Raw genomic sequence first — 12,383 nt, forward strand, 5'->3', positions numbered from 1 at the left:
CTGCCCACCTGCCCACTTACCTACGGGGATTGAACCCAGGGCTTTGTGCATGCAAGGCAAGCACTTTACCCGTGAGCTACATCCTCTGCCCTTTTTATTTTGAGACAGAGTCTCACTAAGTTGCCCATGCTGGTCTCAAACTTGTGATCCACCTGCCTCAGTCTCTCTAGCAGCTGGATTCCAGACACCACTGTGTCCGGATGGAAGATATGCTTTTTGTAAGGGGCTCTCAGCAACCTCAGATCACACCAGCGTGAGCCAATAGAGGCTCTGGGGAAATGTTCCAGAAGGTGCGCTGTACCTAGCAGTCTCTCTGTGGGGAGCTGAATGGGCGTCAGGTCCCTCTCAAGTCAGATGACTACACCCTCAAAACAACCTTGGGCACAGACGACTGCCGAGCACCTGCAGTGTCGGTGGTGACCTCTGAAGAGAGGGTGATACGGTGGATTCTCTCCCATGGGGACACGGGGGTGGAGAGGCCATGCACTGACTGGGCTGTGGTGGAAAGACGCGTCTGAGAGAGAGTAAGGAGGTCAGTGTTGGATGAGCACAGCCGGCCCCGCAGGTGGTTGGAAACAGAAAGGAGGAGCAATGGGTAAGGTTGGGGCATCATCTGAGGACAGCAGAAGAGAGTGGCTTTGTCTTGTTCAGAAAAGTCACCTGACGGCAGTTACAGATCAGACAGGTTTGGCTCATGCCCTGAGGAGCGTGTGCTGGCGGCATGGCTGCCTGGTGCCGCTCAAGCCTGACCCTCGGTGCCCAGCTTGGCAGTCTTCCCATGGCACTGCCCGGGAGGCATCGGACCAGAGACGCTCTCAGGTCCCTCCCGAGTCCCGGCTGCCATGATTCCTGAGTCTGAGGCCGGCACGGCTGAGAACGTGTGCACTGGCACATGGAAGCGGGCAAGGATGGAGAGGCTGTCTAGGGGTCTCCACTGAGCCCAGTGGCCACATCCTCGGCAGCAGGGCGAGCTTCCCTTCCATCCCCGGCCTCCCTTCTCCGGGTGCCGGGTCGCACCCATCCATCTTGCCCCTGCAGTGCACGGGTTTGGAAAATGGTATCTGGGTCTGCTCGGACCCTTGGTGTTGACCTTGGACACATCTTTTCACCCCTCTGAGCATTAGTTCCCCGTAAGTGAAATGTGAGTAATTGACCTGAGTGCTTGATGTCTGGGGAGGGTGGGAGGGAGCTGGGCATTTAAAACACTAGCTGTGACGGCCACACAGATGTCACCCCATGAAGGCAATGGTCATCGTCTGAGTGCATCTGAACAGGACAGCCGGTACAACCAGGGGGATGATGTCACGGCCAGGGGATATCATCTAGTTCCACCCTGAATGACGACTGTCCCTGCTGGGTCTCAGGGAACGCCGTGCGTGCTCCATGGGTGTGTGAGAAGACTCAGCCAGGCGATGTCATTTATCTAAGGGCTTACACAGCTGGCTCAGGTAGGGAACCCTCTGGGGTCATCTGGCACAGTCCAGAACTCCCGACGACGATCAGCCCCCCACTCCTGGCCGCTCACGTCTTCACTGTCTGAACTGACGCCTCAGGAGGCAGAGCGGCGGGGCTGGCTGCTTCCAGGCTCTGCCTGAATCACGAATGCTGGCTGGCATGTCCCTGCAAGGTTCCTGCTGGACAGACCCTCAGCCTGTGTGGCACTGCGGGTACTTACCGTTTCCGGCACCAGGACCCTGGCACACACACATGCCCACATATGTGCACACACACACACCCCACATGGGAGACGGATGGTCGCACAGCTCCAGCACTTTCTTCCCTGAAGCCAAACACATTTTCCGGCTTATCCGTGAGCCCCCTCCCTCTCTCCTCCCCGCCCAGCTCACCCTGCCTCCCAAGTTTCCCAGTTGTTATAAGCTTATCACAGAAGTAAATCAAAATGTTCTCAAGAGGAGAAGAAAAGATAAAAGCAAAACATGCAACATCCCCAAGAGGGGAATATTTTTTATAGTTCCACAACTCTTGCAATTCTGTCTTTAAAAAAATCCATTATTTAATTTTAGTACCATGGAGGTGCTAGCGATGAGTAACGGCTTCTCGTCTACCTTCTAGTATTTTTAAAATATTAATACTGGCTGGATACCTCTCCTAAGGGGAGGCAGGAGTTGAATCTTTTATAGGCTCCGGAGATGGTTCCCACACAACAGACTCTGAGCTCGTCTCTACCACTCCCGTGCTCTGGGCAACTCAAATGATGTCTGCATCAAAGGATAGAGCAGTGGAGAGCCAGGGTGAAACGCATACCCAGCAGTCTCTGCTTCGTTATTGTCTCCGTCCAATGCTTGGCTCTGTAAACTGCTCAACAGGATGCACCTTCTTGGGGGATACCGGACTCAGGATGTGAATTCCACAAAGAAACCAGGATTCAAACTCCACGACCTCCCAGGTCCAACCTCTGCCCAGCCGAGTAAGACTCCTTACATCCCAGCTGCAGACCCATCCACACTGAGCTTTGGAGACTGAGTCTCAACACATTGGACTGGTTCTTGAGCAGGTGGTGATTGTGTGTGTGTGTGTGTGTGTGTGTGTGTGTGTGTGTGTGTGTATTTTTACATTTGCAGTACAGGAGAGGACTGAAGAAACTTTCAGAATCAACTAAAAACAGGACTGTAAATAGTTGTTCTTGGCAATGAACTTAAAAAAATATAGTTGGCTTTTCTTTCCTTTTTGTAAAACTAACACATGCACACTAGAAAAATCTGACAAACCAACCAAAGTGAAAAGGCGAAAACTAAGATGGTCAATGTCCACTTTATAGTTACAATGATTTGGTGACTCTCTTCTGGTCCTTTAAATACACAAACTGCATGGACACATTTTTTAACTTTACTTTTTTATTTTGATATAATTGTAGATTCACATGCAGTTTCAAGAAATATCCTTCACCAACTTTCCTTAGAGCACCACCTTGCAAAACTAATGCGGAGTCACATCCACAGGCTAATATCTGATCTTACTCCGCTTCCTCCAGTTGTATTTGCACGTGTGTGTACATGCATGTGCATTTAGTTCTAGGCATTCTCTCACACACATGGGTTTGTGTATCCATCGCCCAGATTCTTCACGTCGCCCTTCCATAAGCACACCCTCCTGGCCCCCGCAGGCCACCTCTCCCCTCATGTCCTGCCTCATGGCAAACACGAATCTGACCTCCGTGTCCATACTTTTGTCATTTGGAAAATACGTAAATCGAATCACAGCGCGGATGGCGTAGATGCCCTCTTCCATGTTCCCTGGGGCTCTTCCAAGCTGTGTGCATCAGCACTTCATCCATTTCGTTGCTGTTCCACGGTGCGGTGGCCAGAGCTTGTCCAACTGTCCACCTGTTGGAGGACATCCGGGTTGTGTTCGCTGTCTCCCAGTTGTGAATAAAACTGCTACGAACAGGTTTTTGTGTAAATATTAAGTTTTCTTTCTTTTTTTTTAAAATAAATGCCTAGAAGTGCAGTTGTCGGGTCCTATGTTTGTTACATCTTTATTAGTTTCACAAGAAACTGCCAAACTGGTTTCCCAAGTGGCACTTTACAGTCCCACCACCACAATGTGAGTGACCAGTTTCCCTGTGTCCTCACCAGCATTTGTTATTATTATTATTTTAAAATTTTAACCATACTTATAAGTATGCATTAGTAGAAAATTATGGTTTTAATTTGCATTGCTCTCTTGGTTTATGTGTTTGGACATCTTTTTTTATTACTAATTTTTAAATTTGTTCTTTTTTTTCTGTTTTTATTTTTTTTATTTATTTTTTTTATTTATTTTTTTACGTTTACATAGGGTAATGATGTTTATTTTTTTTCCCTTCCCCCCCACCCCTCCCACCCTTTTCCCTTTATATAGTCCTTCTTTCCTTCATTCTTACTGCTCTCCTTAGCCTAACTCTAAACCTAACCCTAAACCTAATGCTAACCCCTCCCACCCCCATTATATGTCCTCATCCGCTTATCAGCGAGATCATTCGTCCTTTAGTTTTTTGAGATTGGCTTATCTCACTTAGCATGATATTCTCCAATTTCGACCATTTGCCTACAAATGCCATAGTTTTATCATTCTTTATTGCGGAGTAATATTCCATTGTATAAATATGCCACAGTTTCTTTATCCATTCATCAACTGAAGGGCATCTAGGTTGGTTCCACAATCTGGCTATGGTGAATTGAGCAGCAATGAACATTGATGTGGCTGTATCTCTGTGGTATGCTGATTTTATGTCCTTTGGGTATAGGCCAAGGAGTGGGATAGCTGGGTCAAATGGTGTTTCCATTCCAAGCTTTCTGAGGAATCTCCACACTTGTACATGACAGTAGAATACATTAATGCATTTTGATAGATCATACACAAATGGAGTATAAGTTCTCATTTTTCTGATTGTCCATGTTGCAGGATCACATGGGTCATGCAGGCATATATGCATATGAGGTCATAACGTGTTTCACTCTACTACCATTCCTACCCCTGCCCCTCCTCTTCCTTCACTCCCCTCTACCTAAAGTAACAAGTTTGGACATCTTTCCATGTGCTTATTTGCCATCTGTATACCCCTTTGGTGAAATGTTTGTTCGTGTCTTTTACCCACATTCCAGTTTGGTTCATTGTTTTTTTTTTTTTTTTTGCTATTGAATTCATTGCATTCTTTATATAGTCTAGATACTAATCCCTTGTCAGATACGTGGTTTGTAAATCTTTTTTCCTACTTTTTAACTGGTCATTCTCCTAGAACTTTTCATAGAGCTTTTCATTTTGATAGGGTCCAGGTGGTCGAATTTCCCTTTCAGGGCTTGAGCCCTCAGGGTCAAGTCTAAGAACTCTTTGCCTAGCCCTAGATCCCTAGGATTTGCTTCCATTTTTTTCCACCCTAAAAATCTCACAGTTGCACACTTGACAGTTTTGCCCCCTGTCCACTCTGAGTCGACTTTGTGTGACGCCCGGTGTAGGCACGTGCTGCCTGGTGCCTGTGGCCCCGCTCAGTGCTGCGTGTGCCTGCCTTCCTCTGCCAGGTTGCTTTGCAGCTTTATCAAGTCAGCCGGGCACACTCCAGTGGGTCCATTTCTCTGTCCATTCCCACTGGCCTGCATGGCTAGCCCTCCGCTGTGCCCACTGTCCTGAGTGCTGAAGCTCCACAGCATCAACATCGGCTGGACCCAGCCCTCTCACTTTGCTTTCATTGGTCAGGACGGTCGAGCTGTCTGGGCTGGTGCCTTTCCACGTACAGGTCAGAACAAGCTTTGCTGCACCTCCAGAAGCCCTTGCTGGGTTTTTGCCAGGAATGGCATGAAAGCATAAACACACCCTTACATCGTTTTTGTATTATGTCATGAGCATTTTCTTACTATTACCACCTACTTCTTGATGGCTGCCTAATATTCAAAATCGGATACCGTCATTTAACCACCATTTCAAAAATAATGGGTACTTTGGCTGTTTGAATTTTGAACAATGCATACAAAGCCATCAAGAACACTTCTTATAAAAAACCAGAAAAATTCTCTGCATTTTGAATTGTTCCTTGGAATAGATTCTCAAAGGTGGGATTACAAAGAGAAAGAATCTTCTTATAATTATCTCTATTTGCACATTCTTGAATACACTTTTTACCTATATGTGAAATAGTACCATTAGCTTTGAAATTCCACTGTGATGTGGGTTTGTGTGTCGACACTGCAGGGATGCACAGTGGAGACAGGGGACAGTGGGGACAGTGGATGAGGAGCACTTGGCCTCCCGAGTCATGGTGCCTGAAACAGCCCCTCCATCAGTGCTGCCACCTACCTGCTCCCAGGTGAGTCTCCCAACTCTCCACCTAGCGAAGGAGGTGAGCAAGATGGAGTCCTATTCACCTACTTCAAGACAGCTATTTGCTACTAAAATATATTTTTAAATCTCTTTTCATCTTAAAGAAAAAAAGATTTAGTTAAGTCATTTTCTTTTTATCCCAGAAAGGGAAAGGGACACATTGGCCAGCCTAATCTGGTCCTTTGGTTTTGGCAATGGCAGTGGCTGCTACGGAGGTAGCCCTGAGTGGGACGCATGGTCGGTGCTGGCCTGGGAGTCTTCCATCCATTTCTATCCTTCCTAGTTGGGTTTCGGTCTTTTTCTCTAATGGAAGTAGCATTCCGTGGAAAGACAGGAAAACACAGGTTTTGCTTTTAAAACTATGCTATGTTAAAACTATGTGTTGCTAACACCATCCTCGCCCTGACCCACCTAAAAGCCAAGGTGCTCACGTGGAGGACCCGGGTGGCAGGAATTCTGGAGACCATGTTAGGGTGCACCTAAGTCACTAAATGTGGCCCAGGGGAGTAGCTCAGTGGTGGAGCACTTGACTACCAGGGGTAAGACCCTGGGTTTAATCCACAGTACCACAAAGCAAGGAAGGAGAGAGGAAGGAAGGAAGGAAGGAAGGAAGGAAGGAAGGAAAGAAGGAAGGAAGGAAGGAAGGAAGGAAGGAAGGAAGGAAACCCTGATGTGTACCCAGTAAGCAGCAGTTAGAAGGCAGGATGGCCCAAGGTCCCCTGTGAGTCACACCCACATGGTACAATTTGGTGGAACTCAATGTTCTCAATCATTGGGATCAATGGTCTTTGGGGATTGCAAAGTGTAGAATCATTCAAACTATAAACACTCAGATGCAGAAAAAATACCATCCCTCTGTGAATGGCACCCTTTCTATTAGAAATATTTGATTCTGGCTCTCCATTTTGTGAGAGGAAGAGGCAAGCAGGAGGGAGAAGTTGACATTAGCTAAGTGCCTGCTTTGGGACAGGTGACTTCCTAGGAGCTTTGCTTATATTTTTATAATGATTGTTATAATCTAAGTAGACACTGTTAGCCTCGCTTCACAGAGAAGGAGGTGGGACACTAACAACTAGAGTGGGTTCTGCAAGCAGAGCTGTCAATCAAATCTAGGCTTGCTGGACGCCAGGCTGGCTCCTTGCTCTGCCACTGCTCGGTGCAGATGCAGGGGAGTCAGAAGAGGAGCCAGGGCTGCGGTCAGAGGAGCAACTGGAACCAGACGGCAAAGCAGTGATGAGGCAGGAGCTCAAGAACACTCTGCATGTGACCTTCACGTGTGTGCAATTGGTGGGGATTCAGAGGACGTGGGAGAGGGCCTCAGGGAGACCCATGGGCCTCCTCTGGGGATAGAGCCCCTGTGCCCCTCACCTGTAGAGAACCTGGGCTCTGCTCTGCAAGAGTGGACCCCTCCCTGTGGAGAGAAGGGGAAAGCCGATAACCGTGCCCTGTCCTCATGAGAAGGAATTCAGAGCATCAAGTGGAGTCAGAGCTTGGGGTCAATGTCCCGCTCAGTCGTTTATTATGTGTATGTCGGAGAAGACTCACTAAATCTCGCTAAGCCTCAGCTCAGTCCCTCTGTTGTAAAATAGGGCTGCCTCCCGGGCTTTCTTGGAAGATCAGCGTGAGACTGTGCAGGTAAAGAGCCAGCTTCTCCTGTGGCTCGTGTTCTAGCCAGGGGGTGTCGGCAGGACACTGCTGCCTTTTACTCAAGTCTAGCTTCTGCACTTCTCTGAGCTCCTCGTCCACAGACCTCCTGTCTGTGCAGAGGCCCTGCACCAGGTGGCAGCCAGCCACGTGCCCTTCAGATGCAGAGCCCAGCGGTACACCCCGCACAGCTCTGTCTCGGCCAAGTCTCCAAGTACGAGCCCAAGCGCACAGACACGTCCTTCTCATTAGGAGAAATGGTTTCTATGGTTCTGGATTGAAGACACTGGCACCATCTAAAGTCTGCAAAGAATATCAGCCCTTCCTCTGTTTGATGCAGTTTTTCCTCCGAGTGGAAACAGCGCTTGGCCCGCTGCCACTCCTGGGCATCTGTCTGAGCCACGGTGCACCCGCACACAGAACTCAGGTCACCGTGAGATCAGAGTGTGGCACACCTGTCACCCTCTCGGGATCCACAGCCTGGGGCAGGGCAGCCTCTTGGTTAGAGGCAGCAGCATGGCGTCCTCGAATCTGCTTTTGCCCGCTCTTCAGGGAGACCTGGGGCCTGGTCGTTTATGGCACCTGGACGTACATCTCTCCTTTGGATTCAGCTCTGGGGAATGACTTTCCTCAGGGTGTGACGTCTTTTGTGTCTTCCAATGGATGGGATTCTCACCAAGTGGCACATGTGACTTTTGGTCTTGTGATAACATGTAGAAATGGCAAAAGAGCCCCGGGACCATTTTGGACAAATCTTCCAAAGGCTGTCACTCTGGATAGCTCAGGGCGAACAGGTCACTCCCCATGGGCCCCACAGTCTCCCATGGGCAGTCCCTGACAAACCAGGGACACCGCTGAATGCTGTGAGTAGGAAGGAGACATGCTGTGTGCAGGATCCACTGTCCTTGTATTTAGAAGGATGAGTCCCAAGGTGTCCACCTCCGGGGAGAGTCCCTGGGAGGCAAGACGGTGAGGACTGTGTTCTGTTGTGAGGAGATGCCAGCCGTTCAGCGTTCCTGTGAGGTGTTCACCATCAAGTGGGCACTAAGAGACGGTGGCTGTATTGTGACTGTCTTCCACGCCGGGAAACTGACGCTCAGGACCGTGTTCCAGTGCCCACGGCAGGCTTCAGCAGCAGCCTCGAGAAAGAACAGAGCCCGCGACTTGCTACGAGCTGAGCGCCTCCCAGCTCTAAACCCTGGAAAGTGTCACATGTGGCTCTCCTGCAAACTTCCCCACACAGGATCAGGTGCAAGGCCTGAGGCTTCGGCTGGCTGTCCCGAGGCCACTGAGCCCTTGCTCTGAATCACAACATTATGCAAATGTTGAATCGATTCACGTACAAAGAGTTTAACTGCATAAGAACATCTCTACCTCAAACCTACCTCATAGGTGACGAAAATGAGCAAACTGAGAAACGGCCAAGGCAGTTGTTTTGGCCAGGTTAGTAAATTACACAGTAACAAAAGGGGATTCAATCAATTGCTTAGCAATTAGCCCTTATGAAAAGATGGGAAAAAAAATCCAATTGACTGTTTGGTAGAGCAGGAAGCATTTTAAATGTCACCACAGTGAAAGAAATATTTGAAGATTTGTCTTCATAATGGTTAACTAATTGCAATCTTCAAATTTTATTGCCTTGGAAAAATAACTCAATTGGAGAGACAGAGTATTAGCACTTGAGGCCATTTCTCCCTTTTCCTGGTTAGCGCTGAGGAGTCATGTAAATTGATCAATCTCTGTAATTTCAGGAGGACCCTCCCCCTAACAGACAGCGTCCCTGAGGGCAGAGCCCCTGTATATTCACCACCTCGCCATCCATGTGTACCTAGCACCATGTGGAACTTACCATACGTGCTTAAGACGTGGCGGCTCGGTGAATTGCAATGGAAAAGAAATCCCGGCCCCTGCCTCCTATGCTGTCTTTAGGAGAACGTCTTGAGCCGGATATGCAACTAGACTGTGTCAGGACCGTGGCGAAGGATGCTAGCCAAATGCTTGTTGACTAGCAGGCTTTCCAACCCCCTCCTTTTCTGTGGTATCAGGTATTGAATCCAGGACTTCGTGCATGTGGGGCCAGCCCGCCACTGCTGACCTACACCCCATTCCTTTTTATTTTATTTTATTTTTTTGAGACAGGATCTTGCTATGTTTTTCTGAGACTGACCTCAAATTTGAGTTCCTCCTGCCTTAACCTCCTAGTAGCTGGGATTAAGATGTGTGTCAGTCACCACGTCTGGCCTGTAACCCCTTCTTATATCAGCGGTCCTACTTGTCTCATGATAATCAGCCAGTGCCACAATGACAGTGCTGTCCCTCCCACTCACAAGGGTTACTCTTCTGGCCAAACAGAACCCACCTCTTTGGCCTCACAGATGGCTTCAACAATGGACACTTGCAGAAAGTCTGGCCAAACTGGGTTTCTACGTTTTTCTGCTGGAGCTGAAGGTGCAGCTTCCTCCTGGCTTGATGGTCATGTGCTAGAAGGGTGCCGTTTGGGACCATCTTCCCTGACAGGATGTTCAAAGCCTACAGTAGGGAGTGCACTCAGGCCAACATGCAAGGGAAGAACAAAAAGCAGGGTTCTCTGCGGCCTGGACCAGCTTTTCCGAAGCTGGTGATTGCTTGGCTTTCCCAAGCACGGGTGTCCATACGCACCCCTTCCTTAGCTATTTAAGTGGGTTTCTGTCACATTCATCCCCTGTCCTGGCTAGGTGGAGTGCTTCTCAGCTACTGTGGTCATTTGTCATTTCAGTATGCTAATACTGGGGACAAACCCAAAAGAGAACTAGAAGCTGGGAATGGCAGGAGGAGGCCGTCTGTGCAGGAAGTCCAAGGGAGGTGAGGGCAGATATGCTGATCAGAAGGAGACATGGTGCCGAGGGGCCTGAGGCAGCCCAGTTCTAGGATGGCTGGAGGTCCTGGAGGCAGGAGTCCATTGGGTCCTAAAGTAAGAAAGGGGCCCACAACTAGGACAGGAGCCACACGCAGGAGAAGAGGGAAGGCTCTTGCATTACCTAGCACAGAGCAAGAACATATAAAAGCATTTGGCTGGAACAGAGAACAGAGCCCCTTTCTAAAGAACCTGCTAAACGTCACTGACGGGGACATGGAATGAGCGGGGCCATGCTGCTCCTATGGGACAGGAGCGAGCCCCGCTGAGGTCCCAGTGTCACTGTCCAGGTTACAAACCCAGGTTCACAACGACACAGCCCAACCTCACTCCTCCGGCCCGGGTCTCGGCTGGCCATGGGGAGTCCTGTTCTGACAACAAGACAGAGCAGAGAAGGTGGAGTCCAAGCCGCGGGGGAGCCACGTGGGCCCTGGTAATGCCCGTAAAATTTTATGGCGCATCATTAATCCTGACGGCCTCAACTTCAAGACAGAAAGATTCATCGTCTTTTTAAATAGACCAAATTTGAGCGTATGGGAAATTAAATAATATTCATGCTGATGCAATAAGAAATTTCCAAAGTCTTAAATTTTCTGTCAACTTTGGAGTGGAAGCAGCCTGTGGGAGCCAGGCTGAGGAGCCCAGCATGGGACCTTGCGCAGGCCCTGGATCTCTGAGTGGTGGGTTCTCCTGAGAGACAGCAACGACGAGGAGCACTGGAGCAGGGTGCAGGGTGTGCTCAGAGGCATGGCGCCCGGCCGGCTGCAGTAGCACTCGGAGATGGCCTCCGCCCTGGACTGGTCACCTCCTCTCCATTCCTCCCACAGCTTGGCCAAGGTCAGAGTGGTCGCAGCTGCTCCCGCCCCCGTCACCTCCATTCTCCACCGTCAGCCAGAGTGACACATGACGACACGGGCCACATCATGTCTGTCCCCCACCATGTCTGGCGTACAAGGCCTTCCAGGATCTGCCCGTGCCTCTTCTCCTGCCCCACATCCTCACCTTCCCCTCTCTGCTCCAGGCAGGCACAACGAACGGCCTCCCTCCTGATAGTTCTCTTTTCTTTTCTCTCTTCTTTTTCTTTTCCTTTTGGCACCAGGGATCGAACCCAGGGGCACTTAACCACTGAGCCGCATCCCCAACCCTTTTTATTTTGAGAGAGCATCTCATTAAGTTGCTTAGGGACTCACTGATTGGAGAGGCTGGCCTGGAACTTGTCATCTTCCTGTCTCAGCCTCACAGGCAGCTAGGATTACAGGCATGAGCCACCACCTTGCCCTCCCTGATATTTCTAGAACATTCCAGACACACTCCTGCCTCAGGAGTTTCCATGCCTAATAGCTTCTCTCTAGGATGTTCACACCTAAGACTGATGCCTTCCTCCCCCTCATCTGTGCCCAGTGGGGGCCTTGCTGATCATGTCATTTAAACCTCACCCTGTCTCCTCCACCTCTAGCCCACGATCCTCCAAGGCCCTCATCACAGTGGCCAAAGCAATGTGCATGCCTCCTGCTGTGAATGCTGACTTGTCAGGGTCCCCAGAGGAAGGTGGTCCCTAGCACACAGCTTGGTCTGCTCTGTTCTGAGCTCTGCCCACAGTGTCTGCAACTGCCCTCATGCAGTCTGAGCGGTAGACATATCTGCTGGACAGAGGAATGAATCACTTAAGTCCCCAATTCACACAAGCTCCACATTGCAAACCCCCTCTCCTGGGCAAGGAAAGTTGCCACCTCCCAGAGAGCCCTTGCGAAGCCCGCCTCTGCCAGGCTACTCCCTGGAACCTGAGGCTTCCAGCTCATCTGTGTCCAGACAGTGAAACCAGGCGGGCCAGAAAGCCTGGCTCTGAGGAACCATTTTTGCCCAAGTCAAGGTTTTTTCAGTGACAAAGGGAAGAGTGAAACCTGGCCCTAGCTGGCCTTTGAGGGCATTCCACTAGAAACACCACACCGTACCCCATAAACACTCACGATCCTGGTGTGTCAATTGAAAGTGAAATAAAACTTGAAAACACACCAGAAAGGAAATATAAACA

At 49.6% G+C, this 12,383-nt stretch overlaps 1 protein-coding gene across 1 annotated transcript in view; it reads right to left on the bottom strand.

Annotated features, from left to right (window-relative positions):
• Nucleotides 1–12,383, bottom strand: part of Cdh13 (cadherin 13) — an 899,199-nt gene that overhangs the window by 420,481 nt on the left and 466,335 nt on the right. The gene's annotated exons all lie outside the window — the stretch shown is intronic.

Source organism: Sciurus carolinensis, chromosome 16 (assembly GCF_902686445.1).
Source record: "Sciurus carolinensis chromosome 16, mSciCar1.2, whole genome shotgun sequence".
In the NCBI taxonomy this organism is placed as follows: Eukaryota; Metazoa; Chordata; class Mammalia; order Rodentia; family Sciuridae; genus Sciurus; species Sciurus carolinensis.